Genomic DNA, 21,797 nt, shown 5'->3' on the forward strand with positions numbered 1-21,797 from the left:
CCTGTGCGTCCACGCGCACTGTGAGACCTCATAGTAAAGTTTGTGAATACGGGGCGTAAGGATGTTGTTGTCAAAAAGTATGTTTTCAAGAAATGTTCACTAACTTTATTGATAAATTAGACTAAAATAGGGAACATTATAACATTATAGGGGTACAACATAAATAATTATGTTTGAGAAAGCTAAGCGAATCGATTAGCGGTTATAAAGGAAATAGTCACACAATTTGTAAATGCTTTTATTTATTCAACAAATAATGTATAATAATATCATAATGGTAAATAGAGCGTTATTTTGTCGCAACTTACCTTAACAGTTTCAATGTTGAGGACTAAGAGCCTGCGTTGTTTGAGCATCTGGAACAAATTATTGAAAATTAATTTTATTGTTTTATTTATATGATAAAACGTGAAAAGTAAAATTTTCTTAAAAAAAGTTCCTTGCAAACTGCGGGCATGCTCTTTCGCATTGTTACGAATCATAGTCGTTGCGACCCGCTACGAGTTCGGTACGTTAGAGTCGTAGTCATTGCGCTACACTACGAGTGGTCGTTCGCTACGATTCGTAGTCCTCGCGCTACGCTACAATACGCTACGAGTCGTAGTCACCGCGCTACGATACGTAGTCGTCGCGCTACGCTTAAATACGCTACGAGTCATAGTCACCGCGCTACGATTCAATACGCTACGAGTCATAGTCACCGCGCTACGATTCGTAGTCGTCGCGCTACGCTTCAATACGCTACGAGTCGTAGTCACCGCGCTACGATTCGAACACGTCGCGCTACGCTACGCTGCGTTACGAGTACGTCAAGTCATTAGTTTGTATGAAAACATCCAAAGATTAGCAAATCATTATGTAAACAGTCTTTTTCAAGAAACCTTGAACTCTTCGTCTTTACACAGTTAATTTAATAACAATGCGTATTATAGATTGTAGTGATAATATTGCAATTAAAACCACGTAACTTTACATAGTAAGAGGTCCAATCCTGGTAATCAGTTCTCCACACATGTGCCCCTGGGGGCTCATTTGCGCTATTGTTGTAGGTCCACTGCTACCCTCGGGTATTGTTTTCACAGAGAAATTAGTTTCTATTCACAGGTAGAGATTTTGAGGAGTGGAATTGGTTGAGCGATATTTGTTTTGCTTCTGATTGCACTTTACTAACGGTAAAATTTACTTATTGTATTGGAAGTGGGTGTTTTTAATAAAAAATGAAGAAAGAAGATCAAAAAACTTGTTCTACATAGGTATAAGATATTTGGCTAAAGTCTTATTGTCTGAAATGACGAGATATTTAAAGCCTCGTGGTTCGAAATCGACTCAATTGGCTCAGATAATCTGGATTCGATTCCCAAATGAAACACAGAGTAATTGACTGGATTTTTTATTTGTATGGCGGCTTAAATGTTACATCGCAGATGTTATATTTCTTAAACATATAACCTCGTTAGAACCCACAAGATAGAAAATAATTCAATTTCATAATGCTGATGCTTTATATTCTTTTCTCATGGGAATATTAACAGCTTTACATTAAGGAAACCTTAGCCAAATTGATTGCACATTTACTTTTCCCGAAGGAAGAATATAAAATTCATGAAGAATACAAAATGGTCTCCACATTCATTTGTTAAATTATTTTTAATTTTGAAAAGTCTTAAGAAAAATTGGCAAAGCATTCAGCAATCTCTCCTGGTAAACAAGAAGTAATGGTAATGTTAAGAGTAGGCGCACACCGTTGATTTTTAGTTGGCCGATAGTTGTGCCCGATTTTAATTTGTATGAAGAATCGGCCAAATCGAATCGGCGTAGTGTGCGCACTCCCATACATGCCCATACTGATCAACTGTCCGACTAAACTATCGGCCGACGAAAAATCAACGGTGTGCGCCTACTCTTAGAACAGGTAAACAAAACATCTTGTACGTACAGTCAGCGTCAAATAGTTTGAGATAAATCCAATAAAAACGCAACGCGTCTTTGTTACAATTGGAATAAGTTTGTGTTATCAACTGGCCCATTTGGGTGTCACGAACTACGAGTATTTGACGCTGACTGTATTATAATCCAATTTTAGAATTACGTAACAAATATATTTGCCTAGGAATTACTTCTTGGTTAATAATATCAGCTACTTATGGTCAGCTAACTCCATCATCATCTCAGCCATAGGACGTCCACTGCGGAACATAGGCAGGGCACATAGTACGCAGAACTGACGGCCGATTTGGCAGCAGGTTCTGGAGTGGAGGCCGCGTACCGGGAAACGTAGCGTGGGACTTCCACCCACAAGGTGGACTGATGACAGCTAGCTTATTGTATTGTAATTCGTTCGCAGGTACAGACTGACATGCCGGGCCCTCCGCCGGCGTACGACACCGTCGTCGACGTGGAAGGACCTTCGAACTTTAAGGAAAGCGTAGACTTACAGGTCAGTTTATTATCAATCTTTCTTCTACTATAATGTCTAATTTCCTAAACTGATTATTTTATTTTATTTAGAAGAAGACTAGATTTATGGATTACATTTAGGAAAATAATTGATTTTAGGTTAGTAATGATAATGAGATGGTAATTGAGAGAGTCGTTGTACCACAGTGGAGACTAACCCCCGATTGTTGAATTAAGATTTTTAGCTTGAGTTTAATTTTCATACATAAGTAGAAAACTGTCACGAAAGTAAATGATGATGATTATTTACTGACTTTTAGTAAAAAGTAACTAAACTAGAGAAAACATGTTATAACTAAAAATGGGTTTTAAAATCATAATAACATAATCCAATTTTTCATTGTTTCTGGACTTTAAGACAAGCGAATAAGGTTCAAAATATGGTGGGAACTACATTCCTACTGCCTTTCAGAGTTAACTGTAACAAATATTATGTTCTTCTTCCAGGAGTTGCCACGGGAGCCATGTGCGAGCTGCAAGCTGGATCGAGCCGACGCCGAGCTGCCGTCCTATGAGGCAGCAGTGCTGTTGCGTGATACCAAGTTATAATAATCGTTATTACCACACATTAAGGGTCATAGTTGAACGGTATGTGACACAACCCTGAAACTGATAGATATGTTAATTACGGCTGAAAGTTAATGCGATGTTTTAGGCTGACATTTTTTGTTTTGGAAAGTAGTTTAGTTTTTAGGATTTTGCACCAAAATAGTCTGAAATTGTATAAAAAGAAATGTCTATATTTTTGATCTGAGAGCCTGTAACATTCGTTTTTAATAAATCGTACTATTTTGGAAAACGCAATAATAGGGTTGACAGGTCTGAAAATATCAAAGTCGGATTGATCAGCCAGTTTAGGAAGAGACAAGATTGGTTGTACAATGTACATTCAAAAAGCCTAATCACGTCACTTACAGGGTTATGATGCGCACCACGATAAATTCTTAAACATATCGATTTTAAATGACAAAATGGAGTTATAGTCTACTAAAATGTCTCGATAAGACTTTATAATTGTTTGCAACTTTGTTTTGCTGGCAACCCTAGTTCCAGGTGTTGTGTCATATAAAATAAGTATTTTACGATGGTAGTTGGGTACACAAAGGACCTTAAATTAAAAGAGCAGTTAGGCCATAGTTTGTAAATGTTACATGTCAATTTCACGAGTAGATTTTTGCGCTTTTTATTTCGCGGGACAGGCACTAAAAATAGAGGGGAAATATTCATTTCTGCTAGCTGCCGTTTTTAAAGGCATATTTTGTTGCACGTTGCAAAAACAGAAATAGAAGACAGTAGTTTCATGTTATTTTATACGAAACATGATATTGTGATTTACTGACGACGGCACGTCAAGGTAAACACTGTGGGGTCTTATGCAGTCGTAATAGATGCGAATTTGTAACAAAAATGGGTAGTCTAATGTGCTGTCGCCTGTACTTATTTATATTAATACTAATTTTATTTATAGTCAATAAATACAATAATAATATTTGTCTTTTGAATCTGTACATTTCGTAAAATCGATTTATTTGCACTTTGTTTGACTCATATGTTTGCGTCAACACTAGTGGTTTTTATTTTATTTTTATCTCTAAATATAGTAAACAAGTTACAACTATTAAGCTATTGACGTTAGCACTACAAGACATAATATCAGGTATGAAAAACAATGTCAGAATAGAGACGTTAATTTAAAAAAAAAGTTAGTTATTTTATGAACATGCTGATGTAACAACTACACACACATTCTTCTCTATACGCCTATTAATAAGGTCTAAAAAGTTTTCCCTAAATTCCTTTAACCATCCTGTTATGAAGCCTATGTTTGCAACTTCTTCGTGCGGGTGACACAAGAGAACAGTTTCCACTTATACATACGATCAAAAAATAATTTCATTCTGACAAAAGTGACGGATTCCTGATGCCACGCGACTCATCGGTGAGCCTCGGACATTTACGTCTATTTTCAGTCAGTAGTGTCTCGGCAGTCAAGTTTTAAAGGGACACATTCTTAATTATTTATGAAGTTAACAATACCCCGTCGTTCATTCTTTTCCAAGCATTGTGTATATGCCAGACTGAAGACGAACACCCCAGCTAAGTCATTCTTCAGGAAACTCCACCATTCATCATACGTGTCGCGTGAAGTAAATCGAGTGGAGGGGTGTGTGCCCCGCATACATCACTTAAGCGGTGACCACACTTGCAGCACTAAATGATTTGATTCGGAGTTGGAATCAGAATTCCGAAGGAAATTCCTTCACATTAAGGGCCTTGTACACCATCTCTGATTACTCGTTGCTTAGTCTCCAGTAGCAACGGAACCATGATACTAACAAGACGTTGACGTATACTACTTACTTGTTTTTTTAACTTGCTACATGCTAAATAAATAGTGTTATGTCCGCTTTCACCATCAATCCCTAATTTTTAAGTGACCCCTATGGTAACACATAACAGTTACTTATTTTGTTTTTATAGGGGTCACTTAAAAATTAGGGATTGATGGTGAAAACGGGCATCAATCTCTTAATAACTTTACTCGGAGATCGAGAAAGAGGCCCTAAGACTTCAAATAAATGGTTGTTTTTCATAAATAAAACAAAAACGAACATTATGAATTAAGTGTAGGTGGCATACTATAACAGCCTGCGTTCCCCTTAAAGAAAACTTCACAGTATCCAGTCAACAAACAATTAACGAATGTGTTATTATTTCGCAAGTATTGTAATTACTTACTTATGCTAACGGGTCCAGTAGAGTAACGTAATATAGTTTACCTGTAGCCATATTGTGGCATATTATAGTACAAAGGTATATGTATACTAAGCCTTACAGCACGTGACCGCCATGCAAATGGCCGATTAGCTGGATCTCTACGCTGATATCTGGAGAAAGTGAGATATCAATTAATTACGTGTTATTACTACTAAAAAGGTTGCAAATGAGTCTGGGGATCGGTATAATACTATTATAATTTGTTTTATTTTTGAACTTTCACAAGCAAGAACTTGACACACTTATGAATAATTCTACAAGTAGCTTCTAACTAAAAAAACCATAAGTTCAGAGTTAAACTAATTGTTGCAGCGCCATTTTGCATTCAACTGTACAAAAACTGTACGAATCATCACCCATACAATTTATAGTGACAAACTCAGCATCACATCCGTTACAACCGTTTTGTCATACACAAACATACAAAAAACAACCTTTACCCAAAACGGAATCACCTCTATTCCGTTCGTTAGTAAAACAATATTTTCGTACAGTTTCAACTCCAAACGCAATCTTGATTGTTGAATACGATTTGAAAGTGCCGGATTTTATGCCCGGATACAAGACAAAGAGGCGGACCCGGATATCCGGGAAAGCCCGGACTTTACCTCACAGCAAGGCATAACGGCCGGGCCACATGCTATCAAATTTCCATTTTGTTTAACTTTCGCCCGGTTTAAAAAGCGAGTGTCATACTTTTTGCATAGAAGGAATCGCTGCGGCCTCAGATATGACGGTTCTATTTCTAGGTTTATTACTCAAAAAATCCTTAATGCGGTTTAAAAAGTCAGACTGAATTTTTTACTCGGTTAGTTGAAAAAATGCATTATTTCTATCCCTTCAAACGAGTTTGAACCTTTTATTCATTATTTACTTAGGTCTAATGTTCTCATATTAGTTTACGTTAAATTATGCGTTTTATCTGTGGTTTTATTGTGAAATTTTCAAGTCCAACATGTGAAATAAGAAACCCGAAAGACAATGGAAGTATCGTGTGGCATTGTTTATTTATTTAATAGTTCATTAATAGTTCATCATAGGATTATGTATTAATCCCCAAAGTGGAATCTATGTAATCAATATACATACTTAATTGTGTTATTTCTGTCAATTTAAGGACTCTAGTATCAATTGTAATTGATAAGAAGGATCTACTAGTAGAACAATAAAACAGATAACAGTGTACAATAATTGAGTGTATTGCAATTTTATTGTAATTTATAGACAATGATTTAGTTTTGGCGCTACTTTATAGTACTAACTTAAAATATTTGTTTCGAAGGTTTTAAAATCGTGGTTCAGTTGTAATGACAATGTACTTATTTCATTGAATAAAAATAGAATTACAGATTTATGTTACAGTTAACACCTGAAGTTCACCGAGTTAGAAATGAAATAGATACCCAATTCTATTCTAAAATACTTTTACTACATTCATAAAATCATTACGATCTGTGTTAAATAAATTCCACTTTGACAATAGAAAAAGGTCAAATTGAATTTGATTTACGTTACAACTACCTAGGTATTTTAACAGAAAGAAATTGCGCATGCTTGTATTATTGAGTGGCAAATGCTATAAAATTATATATTGTTAATTACACACACACACACGTGTGAAATAAAGTATCAAAATGGCTTTAAATTGCATTTACCTATTTAATTTTTAGCCAAATAAATACGAAACATTGTTGTAATAACGTTTTCGCGTTATTAGAGCGCCAAATTGGCCACATTATGTATTCTTTCAAATCTGTGGTGAAAAAATATCTGTGGGCCGTTTTTCACAACTTTTTTTTGGAAGTATTATAAAGGGTTTTAAATGAGGCATCTGCATAAATTATTCATCTCAACTCGATAATATGTATGTAATAATTAGGACCTCTGTAAAACATAATCGAGAAAAAATACACTAATATTAAAATCAAAGCATAGGTTACGACGATGATAGGTAGACAGTGTAGTAATATTAAAGCATATTTTTTGCAATTTTCTTAGTTTATGAGTATTTTCACAATAAAATTACCTTTTAAGCACTTATTTATTACAAATAATCAGGAATTTTATTGTGAACTAACCAGAATTTCCTGATAATTTCCGATAAGTCCTTTATCGTTTATGTTTGTTAATTAACCCACAAAACACTTTTATCGTCTTTTAATGTTTCATTAATTGTAAGATACTCGTTTTTTGGTTTTTAGTGATTATCACACTTTCTCGATGGAGAAATTAAGGGAAATAATACTGATTTATTATTGCAAAATGATTTTTTTGTTGAAATAAAAAAAAAAAAGGATTAAAAGTAAATTAGGACAATAATGATATTATTTAATTTTGTACTAGCGTATTCATCTCAGCATTTGAAATGTTCGTCTAGTGCCAAATTACCGCCAATTTGAATATTATTTAATTTATTTTTAATCACATACAATGAAAATCCTCTTAATTACTTTATAACGATTATTTTAACTGTAAGGTTTCAAATTGACAAATACGTTACGAGTGTGTGTTCATTCCGTCTTAATTATATGCAAACATTACGATCGCTTTGTTTATTAATTAACTTTATTTAATTAATTAAGTTACCTAATTATCACGTTATTTATAGCGTTAGCTTAGATAATTAAACATGTATGTACAGTATTTTATTTTATGCTACTAGATTTGTTTTTTTTTTTAAATAAAGAAATAAATGAGACACAATAGTTGTTACTTTTTCCAACCACTTTTAGTTGTCTATTCCGGTGTAGAGAATGCAAAAGGTCATAGTAAAAAAAAAAGAGACGGAAGATTCTTTTAGGGCAGTGTTTTTCAACCTGTGGGTCGCGACCCCCTGGGGGGTCGCGAAGCCTCTACAGGGGGGTCGCGAGAGGCCGTAAAAACTACCTCAGTAAAAAAAACAGTAAAGTTTTAAAGCTAGATTTATCCGAAATGTAATGATGCAAATGCATAAATGTTGTATAGATTGAATAATTCGGTCCCTGCAACATCTCGTAAAAGGCATGAAAAATAGCGAAGGGTCGGGGGGGTCGCAAGTTTTTTTCATGCTAGGGGGGTCGCGTAATGAAAAAGGTTGAAAAACACTGTTTTAGTAACCCATTTTATCCCAAGCTATGTCTATGAAACTTATTTTTTTTAAAGAATAGTTTTGATATTAGGAGACTTTTTATGTTAGACCGATCCACGCAGACAAAACCGCGGGCAAAAGCTAGTAGCAGTACTACCTAATATAAATTAACGTGGTTTTCTTGGCTGGATAGTTCAGACAAAGACATCGGATTCACTGAACAATTAAATTGTTTCTTGTTGCTGCTTACAACTCAAGATAATATTCAATTTTCATTGAATCTAATTTCATAAATGAGTTAATCTTCTTGGGAAAACAGAGTCAGAGAGAATTCTTTATTATGGTTTATGCTATGTTGACATTGTTCACATATTAATTTGTTATGTTTGTTTCATAAACCGGCATTGATATTTGGATCTTTACGAGACTGAATAGACTTGATAGCGTTTCGCGTTCTCTACAAATACAGATAGGTCAAGTTTTTTCAGGTCCATGGGTTTGAGTAGGCATAAACTCAAATCCACCTGTAAGTGTGGACCGATAATTTATTTTAGTAAATATCTTATGCCTGTAGAGGTTTGTTAAGTTTGACACCAGTATGCCCTCATATGTTACTGTCTAGTGTCCACACAGAAGACCAAAAGTCAATCCTATTAACATTAACAAAAAGTTTAAAATAAAAACCACCATTGAAAGCCTAGCCTGAAATAGAAACTCTTTCATTCAGTTATGGCAAAAGAATCGAAGCAGAAGAAGTTCCATTGAGACCCGTTTAATATACTAATGCATCACCCGCGGTCATCCATCGATGCACTTTTTTCTATAGAGTCGATTCATCGAGCTTTCCACCATTAAATGGAAACAAAACTGAACATGTAACGGTTGTGGAATAAAACTATTCGAAATGCCTTTCAGTTCATACAGAATGTGAAAAACAAAATTCACTGAAAAGCGCAAGCAAGTGGACGTATTGACTAGGATTTATCGAGTAATCGCAAAGGACTTCGCAAATAGAAATGAATTTTGAAAAAGTCTGAAAATAATTGGTGGATTTAAGTAGGATAAATAAAGTACCATGCACTTAATAGTGGTGGTAGGGCAAGCGATATTTGGGACGTGTATTAGCGCAAAGAAAAGGCGCATGTAGGTACTTAATAAATTATTTGATTTGAATAATAATACGGAATATGGGAGGCCTTTGTCCAGCAGTGGACGTCATTTGGCTGAAACTAACGAACTAATAATACGGATAACAGACAAAAATTCATCGAGCAAAGTACTATGGCATCCTTTATCTACTTAATAAGTACTTAAAGGTCATGTATGTCACGTTTGTTGTGACGTGAGGGCTATAATTTTCTCTCTAAGTACATATGTACCTAATTACCATACATTAAAATTATCATGTAAGAAAATATCAAACCTATATTGATAATTTTATAGAAACTAAAAATATAAAAATAATGTCAGATGAGCAATAGCGATCGTCGAATGTTTCAATTTTATAGCTGTGCAAAAAACAGCAACGCTTTATGCAAATGGATGAGAAATACAGATGGGGCGTGAACGCTGGAAATCAACTCTGATTGAGATAAGTGCGAGTATGAAAATTAAGTTGCAAATAAATCTGTATTTACGAACGGAATCAACGAATCCAGCTTCTTTTATTTTTAGATTTAAGGGAAGACTTATTTCTGGATAATGAGGTAAAAAAATACTCGAACATTGTTAGCAGAGCTGTCGTAGCTGTGAAAGCTGGTGTTAATTTATAGTATCTGCTTAAGCTCCTTAGGAGTGGTTTTTTATTTACAATTCAGATACAGTTCTCTTTTAAAAATTACACACGAAATGAAAGTTTTGCAAGTGTTGATTTAATGCATTTCAAGCGAAACGTACCAAAAAATCAGCGAAGAAGAAGAAAAAGTAGTTATAAAGTCGTAATGCACAAGAAAATTTCTTTCGCCAGCTCTTCATAACAGCCTGGCAACTTTAACGCCCCGTCAAACTAGATTTTATTGTGGAAGTTTGGTAAATGACAAAAATATACGCCTCGGAGTGAGCCGCGGACGACAGCGACAAGTTTTTGGCGCTAAAGTTGCACGCCGCGGCACGCGCTTTGAATACTTACTCATGGGGTGAAGCTTGCTCAAAAGATGGAAAATAATTAGGTACCTACGTTTACTGTAAACAGCTGTAGTTTTTTTTTTTTTTTTTAATCTCCGGCTGAAATTGCCGGAGTTCGGTTTCAGACAAAACCATTTGTTGAGTATGAAATCAATAATGTATTCTTTTTAGAGCAAGTGGTGGTAGTTTCTCGCTAATGTCTACGAGCAAACTTGTAGTCTCCATACTTTATAGACGTTTATTTTTATTTATGTACAAGGTTTTAAATTTACAAATGAACTTAGCATTTTACAGCAGTTCTTTTCTTTTAGGTATATTATTCTATTATTAAAAAATCAGAAGATCACATACGATGAAATTCTTCTGTTATCTAGGTAGCTTATTGTACAATAGAATAAACCAGTCTCTATGTATTTACCCTATGAATAAAGTCGCATGCAAAAAAATCATACAAGATTGGCTAAAAAATAAAACCTATGACGAAACAGAAAACCTATTACAGATTGTAACTTAATTTAGATCAAGGTAAAAATAATGCTTAGTAGTTAAGAATAGAAATGTATTTATATTTAGTTACACACTGTTATTGTGATAATGTTTAGTATGCACTAACCTACTTTTAATAAAATACCTAAGACACAGGCAAACAATTTTGCTTAGTTTAGGTATTAATAATTTTACCTTCGCACACTAACCTTAATTTAAGTAAGTGAATTCAAATGTATCTAGGCTAAGTTTTATTAAGTAATAAATTATTCTTATTCTTATTCTTATTATTTTTTTTACTTTTTTTTTTTTCCTTTTATTGTTTTTTTTTTCTTTTTATTTTGTTTTAATATATACATAATTTTAAATACCTATCATATATACTTTATGTACACTTACATTTATTGCACAAAATTTAACTTACGTACTATTGTATTCTTTTAAATTATTTACAATATATTTACATAATTGGATGAATGATTGGATGGCGCTTTCCCTCTTTATCAGGTCCGATATTTCAAAGAGGTTAACTTTAAGGTATTGGCATATAGCCATGTGCTGTACTCTTTGCCGGGCAAAACGTGGACATTCTTTGAGTAGGTGAAGTATATCCTGAACAGCATTTGTGTCGCAATTGCACTTATCGGTCTCGACTATCTTCAACCGATGTAAGTATTGTCGGTGATAGCCGTGACCGGTAAGAATTTGTGTCAGGTGGAAGGAGTGCTCCGCCTGAGCGAAGAGTTGGTTGATGCTGTCCAAGTTTGGGAGCCAGTTGCGGGTGAGAGCACCAGTGTTAGCATTGATGTAACGATCATTCACTTGGCGTTGGTTTATTTCCCTTATTCGGCGCTTTACGTGGCTGATCGGAAACCTAGCAAAGTCGGGAGCTCGCTGAGAAGACGTGGCATTTTTGTCTAGTTCTATTTTGCATAAAGCTAACTTTGAGGACTGTTGGTTATATTCTAAGTATTATAAAAAGTAAAAAAAAAGCTTGCAATAAATCCGTACCGCGCGGGAATAACTTGACATGTCATTTTTGCGTACTTTTCAGGGGAGCGATTTTAAAGTTTAGAGTTCTCTGGTAAATCGGAATTAATGATAATTGATATTTTTATGATTGAAATAAGCTAATTTGATGCGTATCTTTCGATTGGCGTAAGAATTTGTTTAAATTATCTTCTTAATCTATTAAAAAAAAGACTTGTCAAGTTGTGTACCGACGACTTGTCAAGTTATTCACCAAAGAAAAACAAACATTTAAGGTGTAAAAATTGGATTTAAGTTAATTATTTTGAATGAAGTTTAAGTAAAAAAACAAAACGTAAAAATAGAACATATTTTTATCACTTTTGCAATGAAATAGTAACAAATTTATTAGAAAAATCAAATATAATCGCAGATTATGATTGCTTTTGATGAGATAATTGTACGTTTACTTAAAATTAAAAAAAAAGAAGAAATAAAAGAACAAAAGCCATGCTTCATAACAAGCACAATTAATTTTAATTATTTTAGGCTTACCATTAAGCTTAAAATAATTAAAATTAACTGGATATATTTTTGCGTAAGGTCGACACGCCCTTTCGCGTACACCGTCCAGTTCACGTCCAAATGATGGATCACTCTAGAACGTAAGCGATTGCTATGATTCCCTGAATGTATGACAGGTAAACCCACATTAAAAAAATCTTATAGCATGCTACCGTTTTTGCCAAAAATAAATCCCACGTGAGCAGGTGCACGTTTCAAGGTAAGTTTTTAATATATTTAGGTCTAGTTTGGGACTTACCGCAGTCTCTAAGCCTTAACCATGAACCATACAATACGGATAATGATATCGGTGATTGTACTTTATTAAATGACACTTAAAATAAGGTGGATGCGAATTTACTACAGTGAAATTTCCACTTTGCGTCAGAAGTGATCGCGGTCTGGTCTAACTGGGTCTAAGATATTAAAATATAGAAAACAATGCATGTTGTATATTATTTAAAACGTTATTTACATGACGTATCGAACACAAAGATTTTTTTCAGTACTTAGGCCTTTTCCTGGACGCTAATACACGCTCCAAATGTAGCTTACCCTTTGTGATAGCCAATTTGCGTCCACATTATCACGACAATTTTTTAAATACAGATGTTGTAAATAATATTAAAAAGCAAACTGTGCCTAGAGAGGAGACCATATTGTGAATTGAGCCATACTATTGAAATTAAAAAAAAAAAAAAACTAAAATATAAATGTATGTTTATAATTATTAAGTGTGATACCTAAATATTTTGAATACCAATTAGTAAGATTTTATCTATATTTTTTTATTTCCATGCTGTTATTAATCATTAGTGATTTTGAATGCATTTTTTCTATATTATATTAATATTACAAAGATATTAAAACTTCTAATGGTTTAGAGCAAGTTTAATACTATACTTATAAAGACTAAAGGGAGCATAATGACAACAATTTTTCATTCAAAATGATTACGAAAAATTGTATATTATTTTTATTCCTCAAATCTACCAACTCACTAAATGGACGAGATCTGGCGTATCGACTACTTACCTCATCATTATTCCTAATTAATGTCATTGACGTCAATAGACTATAAAATATATCCGGAACTTAAAGTTGACCTAAAAGTTTATTATTAGATTTTTTACTTATATTCGGTTGTCAAACGAAATCTTAGTCTGTTATGAAAAAACATTAGTAGATAGTACCTACCTATTGACTAAACTTATCCTTCTACTTTCAACTTGCTATTTAAACGTTAATTTAGTTTTAAGCTATTGAAAATAGTAATAAAAGTAATAATTAACGCTTAAATATATTAAAAATATATTTTCAGGGGTTGCTAAGTAAAAAATATTTAAAGACACTCGAAATCCTGACAATGTTATATTTTAAAAACTGCTAATGTCACATAAAAAATATGATTATACGAATGTAATAGCTGGATAACTCCAAATATCCAAACTCTTGACAGTGTGCATAACTAGACAACTGCACATATCATGGATATGTTTAGTACTCAGAGGGGATCATAACTTGATAACTGTTTTTGTCAAATTAAAAACGAAAATCCATAAATGTATAAGTCGAGATATTAACAAATACATGTTCTGACATACATTGATAAATCGAAATATAAATGTTTGTACGAATAATATTAATTGGATATATCGTTATGTCAAATATTTATTGCCTAAATTAGAGATATTTACTTATGAACAAGAGCTGTATTTCAAGTATTTTTGGGTATTTCGAGTTGAGTTTTTTATACCAGAAGGGTATAAGGTAGAGGAAACGTTTAAGCAAATAAAAAAAAAAAGTGCAGGTCGAGATGTCAAGTTATTCCCGCGCGGTACGGAAATAGAAGTCTTACTAGAGGATAATTTTGTTCTGGCTAAGAGGTGTTCCTCTTAGCTAAACTACAGAAAAGTAGGACGTTACATAAATGTAATAATTTAACTCTTTAAAAATACTTATTTATCGGTTTAGCTAACAGCAGTCAACCGTTTTCACCATCAATCCCTAATTTTTAAGTGACCCCTATGGTAACATATAACATGAATTTTGTTTACATAGGGGTCACTTAAAAATTAGGGATTGATGGTGAAAACGAGCATAAGTCTCCCCCAAAAAACGCAAATAATCTACATACCTACGTATGTGTATAATTTGAAAAAATTACGCAACATTTGTAAGCAAATAAGTAGGTAATGTCCACATTTTAAAACGCAAAGATATGCGTAGTCCATCAGGTATGCTCATTTATTTAATTTACCTACTGAACTGTTACACGAATACCTACTAATGCTTTTCTTTAATCACTATGAAACCAGTTAAAAATCTATACTAATCTACAGGGTGTTAGGTAAATGGGTATATGAGCCGACACTAGCCATGTTAACATGGTCATATAAATGGTATGGTGAAGTCAGAAAATGTATATCTTCATTTTAATTATTTTATTTTTCATACAAATCGGATTTTATAAAATTTATTTTGTATGAAATATAAAAAAAAATGATGATATCAAATTTCTGACTTCACCATACCATTTATATGCCCATGTTAACATGGGCTAGTGTCGGCTCATATACCCATTTACCTAACACCCTGTATACTAATATTATAAATGCGAAAGTATAACTCTGTCTTGCTTTCACGCCTAAACCACTGAACCGATTTTGATGAAATTTGGCATAGAGATAGTTTGAGTCCCGGGAAAGGACATAGGATAGTTTTATCCCGGTTTTTGAAACAGGGACGCGCGCGATAAAGTTTTTCTGCGACAGACAAAATTCCACGCGGGCGAAGCCGGGGAAAGCTAGTACCTAAATTATAATGACGATTTTGAGACAATCATTTTAGAGTAGAGACTCACGCCCGTATTCACAAACGATGGTTGCTTAAGTAAAGCAGCAAATCGAACGCACAGCGTTGAATATAGCTCTGTGATTGGTTCGTGTGTCATTCGCGCTGTGAGACCTCATAGTAATGTTTGGAATGCTCTGTGATTGGTTCGTGTGTCATTCGCGCTGTGAGACCTCATAGTAATAGTAATGAATACGGGCGTCATACTGGGTAAACAAACAACAGGCTGTACTGAATTAAGTTATTGCTCAGTAGGTAAGTTTGTGAAGTTGAGAAAATTTTCTTTGTTCAATATTTTTTTCATTTGAATATTTCCTCCTATCATTTTATGTATCACCACTTCTGGTTATTTTTACTGCCCTTAAAATTGAGACGCGCCTTGTAAAGGGCAACGCCATTGTTTGTTAAGACCACTTGTCAATCACAGACAAAAGACGTGTATAGGGTCCATGTACACCGCGGTTTGCAGGTTTTTTCAGGTATTTCATTCAAGAACTCGTCGTGTACCTACTGATTGTTATTGATATTAATGTAACTATGTAAGCAAATTAAAGAGGGCTATCATTTTTAAACTGAACAGTTGGCACCACTGGCGAGTGACAGGACCTTACTTTACAGTGGCGCTATCCTAGTGAGAGCAAATGAGATAGTCCTCCTACCGCTTCAGTCCTCACCTGCCTAGGATGCGCACTGCGAAAAGCGGTTATCACGCTATTTTATCGATTTTTCCCATAAATTTTGACGTCGATAAGAGTATATCACGGCGCACATCCTAGCCCGGCAGGTGGCGTCACTGTCTTGGCCACTAGCAAGTGACATGACCTTACTATAGACTGGTGTGAGCCCTAAAACGATATTTAGCAGCCCGCCAGTGCAGCAGTGCAAACGCATGATCCTAAAACACGTAGCGTCGTTGAAACGGAAAAAACGTAATGTGCACGGACCCTTAAGGTCTTGTTACAGAGAAAGAATTTTAGTTACCACAATGACGTCGCAGAACCTCCCTATTTTCAGGTGCATACATTTTCGCACAGCAAGAAACTTATTCAGTGAAGCTTTTAAGACTATTAAAATAAAGTCAAAAGTCGGCTAGCAGTTTCCAAGAGTAGCTGACGAGGCAAATTCTTGGGACTCTGTCATGCCTCCTCGTTGGCATTAGTTGCAATTTTAAAATTGGTATGGTGACATAAGTAATAGTTACGACTTAGTACCTACCCGAAAAAAGAACTTACTAATAGAAACAGGATATTACAAGATTTGCAATTAAGGAGAATAATTATTAAATGACAAATATTGGATTTGAAACCGCCTAACTCGCCCAGTATAAGTATTACTTAAATCAAGAATTACTTATAATCATGTAAAGTAGTCGCAGCTTGAGCTTTTCGCTACTTACTTCATTAGATGAATGCCCCATTTTTGTCACGAAAAAGAAATGTTATTAAAAAGTTGATACTATGTAAAGCAGTGTTTTTAAGAAAAAAATTAATTTTATAGATATAAAAACTACTTACTGAATTAATCGCTAATAACGTACTAAGGTATGATTTGGCGTGATTTCAGAAAAATGTGCTCTTTATAAAGTCTCCTCGTCTCAGGGGACACACTTCATGAAGTATCAGAGATAAGATTCTCCGATTAAAACTTATAACGCTTACAAAGTAGATATCAGAGGAAAGTGAAAGATCTAGGTTACTGTTCTAGGGCCTGCTACTCGGTGCGTCATTGTGGAGCGTGCTCAAAGCCCTCGGAAGTGCTTGAGAGCCCTTCGAGAGGGATCACAACCCTGCAAATAGGTGCCTCTCGCTACGTCATAGGTATGTGGGAACTAAATCTAAGATCCCACTCGCTAAGTCACAGGTATGTAGGAACTAGTAAAGTTTGGGAAACAGGTGGAGTACCAAACCATAGTAGGATCTTTGCAAAATTATACTTGCTTTGCCATAAATAATTATATTCTTTGCAAGTATGTTTGACATAATATTTATTGGAATAATTTTTATCAACTAAATAAGTATGAGTAGATTTCACGAATGCATTTAAATAAATCCTATCCGATTCTAAATTCTCTTTTTGGACTAAAGTAATTCTAGTATATTACGTAATTGTTTGTTGTTCTCAATAAAATAAAATAAAAAATCTGTACTTATAATAACTCCTTCCTTTGGTTTATTTTTGAATAGCACCGTATTAGGTTTTCACTTTTATTTTGGCTAATTGTTGATTTCTGCATTATTTTATGACGTCATAATCTTGTTGATTATCCTTATTTAGTAGATTCGCAAAGTCTTTGAATTCGGACAGCAAACAACTTATAAATAGCAGATTGATTCACACCTGGAGAATGTCGTCATCGGCGATGATCAAATTAAACACACAGACACACTTATGTATTTAACTCCGTAAATAGAAGAAAATACTCTTCTAAATAGAAGAGAACTAGTCTAATCGGATGCAACTTTTTTAACCATTTATGTAGGTTTTTGGAGAATTATTAAAAAAAAATCTATTACAAATCTTTAATCATCAAACGATATATTATCTATGCAAGCAGATACGTAAGTAGGATCAGTGCATCTAGAAGTATCAATAACATAGGCTGGAAAAACGAGGTGTATTAGATTTTATTATAAGTTTAGAAGAAGCTATAATATTATAGCGTGAACAAATGAAGTTTCAGGGAGCAGATTGTACTGATTTTCAATTAAGAAACTCTCAGGGAAGTCTTTTCACAGTTGAATTGAGTTCAATTGAGCCGTCAGTTTTATTACACGTCCGATACGAAAGTGTAAGGCTGGGTTGCACCATCATATTTTAACTTTAACAAACGTCAAAAATCTGTCAACTCCATACAAAAATCACCGGTTATCGTTATAGTTACGGTTAAAGATAGATGGTGCAACTCAGCCTTATTTAATACCGATAAGAAAACTGAAAAGGATCTCTAAAACCTATTAGAAGATACCACTTCAAAATCAGATTGAGGATTTTCCAAATAATCCAATTACATAATTATCAAAAAGTGATATAATTTATCAATAACGTTTTTAATGTAAAACTGGATTACAGTAATGAGTTAATTAATCCATCGAGTTTAATTTGGTGGGCGCTTCCACGCTATTATTATTATGGTGGGTGTTTTGCAATTAGGTAATTAAATTCATTTATTTAGTACTCCCCAACCCGTCTGGTTAACGTGGGGAGTGCAGGCCAAACCCTCCCTTCGATTCTGGTAAATTAGAGCCAGAGGAGACTTATGCCCGTTTCCACCACCAAACCCTAATTTTTCAGTGATCCCTATGGTAACACTTAACAGGTAAGTATTTTGTTTTGATGATGACACTATTTTTCTTGCGTTTCTTACGCTGCTTCCCAGCACTGGTCCATATTATTGTTCTAAAGCAGTGGTTAGGATAAAATAGGGCGTGTAAAAGCGCTTTTTAAAAGCTTTATTGCAAAAATGAATTCTTCTTCTTATGAGTATTTTGACTTCTAGTCTGACGAGAAAAGCCACGGAGAGAAGTGTCACTGAAACTAGTAGCCGGAACTACTACTTCACTTATACCTCGTATGAATTACTAGCAATTCGTGATCAAATTACTATTTTTAGTTGTGGTAACTGAAATTTTGAACCAAAAGTGTACCTACAGCCTACTGTTGACTCTACATTACGTGGTATGTACCTATTATGCAAGCCCGCATGCCAGCACTGCGGTGCGTGCACCCGCGTATCAGTTTGCCTCCGATAACAACACTATCTATTGAATGGCCAGTTCGCTAATTAGGTCCATTTATTTAGGTAGCACACCGCAGCGATTAAAGTGTTTTCGTTACATTTTGATTTGTCCTCGACCTAACAGGTCAATATTTTTCCGTCTCGATATTAATAATGAGGCCCAATTGTGCCCAATAAATAGGTACCTATACTTATTTATTCTATACACGCTTGTGGGGCCAAAAAATTACTGATTTAATTTTGATGAATCTTTGCAATGTATCAGAATAGTACACAGGCTATAATTTACCGAAATCAATGCAAGCGAAGATGAAAGCAAAAGCTAATTCAAAAATCTAGAACCATCAAAGTCTCTACTAGTACTTATTTGGATGTAGGTAGACCAAATTTTTACCAAACATTTTGCTGTCGTTCGCGACTATTTTAGAGCCAAGGCAGAAACAGTTACTACCCGCCAATCATGACTAAGTACTGTATGGCTGGATGCCTTCTAAAAATAAAGTCGGTGCCTTTTCACTCCAAAATAGTAACCCACAAATTCAGTCTAAATTGAACGGCTACTACAGTGTAAAAAAGCAGGCTCAGTAAGGACAGCAATTAATCATCCCAGGTACTAGCAGTCCACTGCTTATCATAGGCTACCCCCAATACGCATCATTTTACTCGGTCTTCGATCTGCGGTCTCCATCACTTCTCCTAGCTGAAGGATGTCCTTCACTACGCTTGCCGACTAGATCTCTAATTCTCTACTTTAGAAAGAACCCATTTACACCTCGTTTATGACATTTAGGGGAGGGAGGGGGTCAAGAAAAACCTCACTAAATCTCACGTAGGGGAGAGGGGGAGGGGGGTCTCGACAAATATATTACGTAATTTTTTTCAGCAAGAAAAAGGGTCAAATTGCGAGAAAACTGGGTTATTTTAAATTAAAAAAATAAATCTATTTTAAGATGATAATGATAAATAGTTTAAATTTTTTATTCTGCTGAAACGCCTAAACAATACGGAAATTAGAATTAGAATAGATTTGGTTTTTTGATTTTAACCCTTGTATTGCAAATATGTATTTTAAGAAATCTCACGTGAGATTGTGGGGAGGGGGAGAGAAAAATCTCACCAAATCTCACCATGAAAAATTGCCAAAATTGTCTCACGTAATTAATGGACGCCCCCTTAAATTATATTTAAGTTTGCAGGCAGGTGTTGGTTATACTCGTAGGCCGCTACCAACCTGTCAATGTGGAAATCATACGGGTAAGCCTGCCTATGTTTAGGAATGGACGTCTTGCGGTTGAAATCATGATGATAGATTTTCTAACTACGTGATTTGTAAACAATACACTTCGTATAATAAAAGTATCTACTCGTACCTATATCGCCAACATAAAAATTCTCCGGACAATCCTAAAGATCGCGTGAACGGAGGCAATAGCCAATTTGACAAATAGCTGTGGGTGGGAGAGTGGGAGACCATGCCACCTGTGTGTTGGTATTAGAGTCGATTATAACACCAAAAATGTATGTAGTAATATTATTTTCTTATAGTAGTCTCAGCCAAAAGCTACTTAGCGCTTGTAAGATAAGAAGGACCAGTTTTGTCGGTTTCTGACACAATTTCAGATAAGTAGAGCTACAATAACACTATATTTTATAGTAACTTTTTTACTACTGGCTTTATAAGGCTGGGTTGCACTATCTTACTTTAACTTTGACAAACGTCAAAATCTATCAAACTCCATACAAAATGCAGCGGTTATCGTTAATGGTGCTTGGTTAAAGTTTACTACCAAGTCGCATCTTTCTAGATAACACAATATATCCAGTATCCACGTAACGATCAGAGCTTACTGCCTGAACTTCCACTGTGAGGGTACTCAGCCATTTTCAGGGGAGAGCAGCATTTTTTGCTACCCCTGCATTCTGCAATCCTGTTAGTTGGCCACTCGGGCTGCGTCCAAGGGCCCTTATTGCAGCCTCCTGCTCCTAGAAAATGTTGTAATTTAAAGCCAGATTACTTACTATTTGGTTGTGGTCGCCATTATTCGTGCTGTCGACATTTCATTGATTATCTGAAACAAAATTGAGATTATTAATTTCTAATTTATGTAAATACCTGTGATTATACTATAAACACAATTTGAATTTAATTTACCAGAGGCTTTTGCACATTTTAGTTCGGTGGTAATGTTAGGTTTAAGTACCTTTTTTTATCAACAACGAGGAAGCTCTTGGCCTGTATCTCACTTGATGGTAAGTGATGATTAGGCCGAAGGTCGAAGCGAACTTCACCCGAAATCCTCAACCACGGAGGAACTGGCTGTCTTACCTCTACTGCCGGAACACAACGATGCTGTTAACATTGTTGTTATGGCGACTGTCTTAGGTAAGATGGTAGTAGCTAGCCAGGCGGGCCTAGAACAAGCCCTACCACCAACCAAACCGAACAGAAAAATCTGCCCCCACTGGGAATTGAACCCGGGACCTCTGCGTCTGAAGCAGGTGGTCTTACTACAAGACCACAGAGGCGGTCAAACCTACTGGTTTTAGAGACATACAAACAACATATCAAGATAGGTAGATTTTACTATATTTTACATAAATTATAATACCTACTTGTTTACAATAGCTGTAAATCTAATCTACCAAACTGCAAGACATATGCCCTTCCCCAATACATTTAATGGATGTCATTTACAGAGCCCCGCAATCTGACAATGAAAATGGGAAGCATTTTCTTATTGACACGAAAGAAAAAATATATCC

At 34.9% G+C, this 21,797-nt stretch overlaps 1 long non-coding RNA gene across 1 annotated transcript in view; it reads right to left on the reverse strand.

Moving 5' to 3' along the window:
* Positions 1-224: 224 nt before the first annotated feature.
* The window catches only part of LOC135080074 (uncharacterized), a 43,496-nt gene continuing 21,923 nt past the window's right edge, over positions 225-21,797 (reverse strand). Inside the window, exons 2-3 of the long non-coding RNA XR_010258943.1 lie at positions 21,054-21,103; positions 225-356 (exon numbers count right to left, since the gene is read on the reverse strand). This is a non-coding gene — a long non-coding RNA (uncharacterized LOC135080074). The remainder of the gene's footprint in view (positions 357-21,053; positions 21,104-21,797) is intronic.

This window comes from Ostrinia nubilalis, chromosome 17, assembly GCF_963855985.1.
Source record: "Ostrinia nubilalis chromosome 17, ilOstNubi1.1, whole genome shotgun sequence".
Classification (NCBI taxonomy): Eukaryota; Metazoa; Arthropoda; class Insecta; order Lepidoptera; family Crambidae; genus Ostrinia; species Ostrinia nubilalis.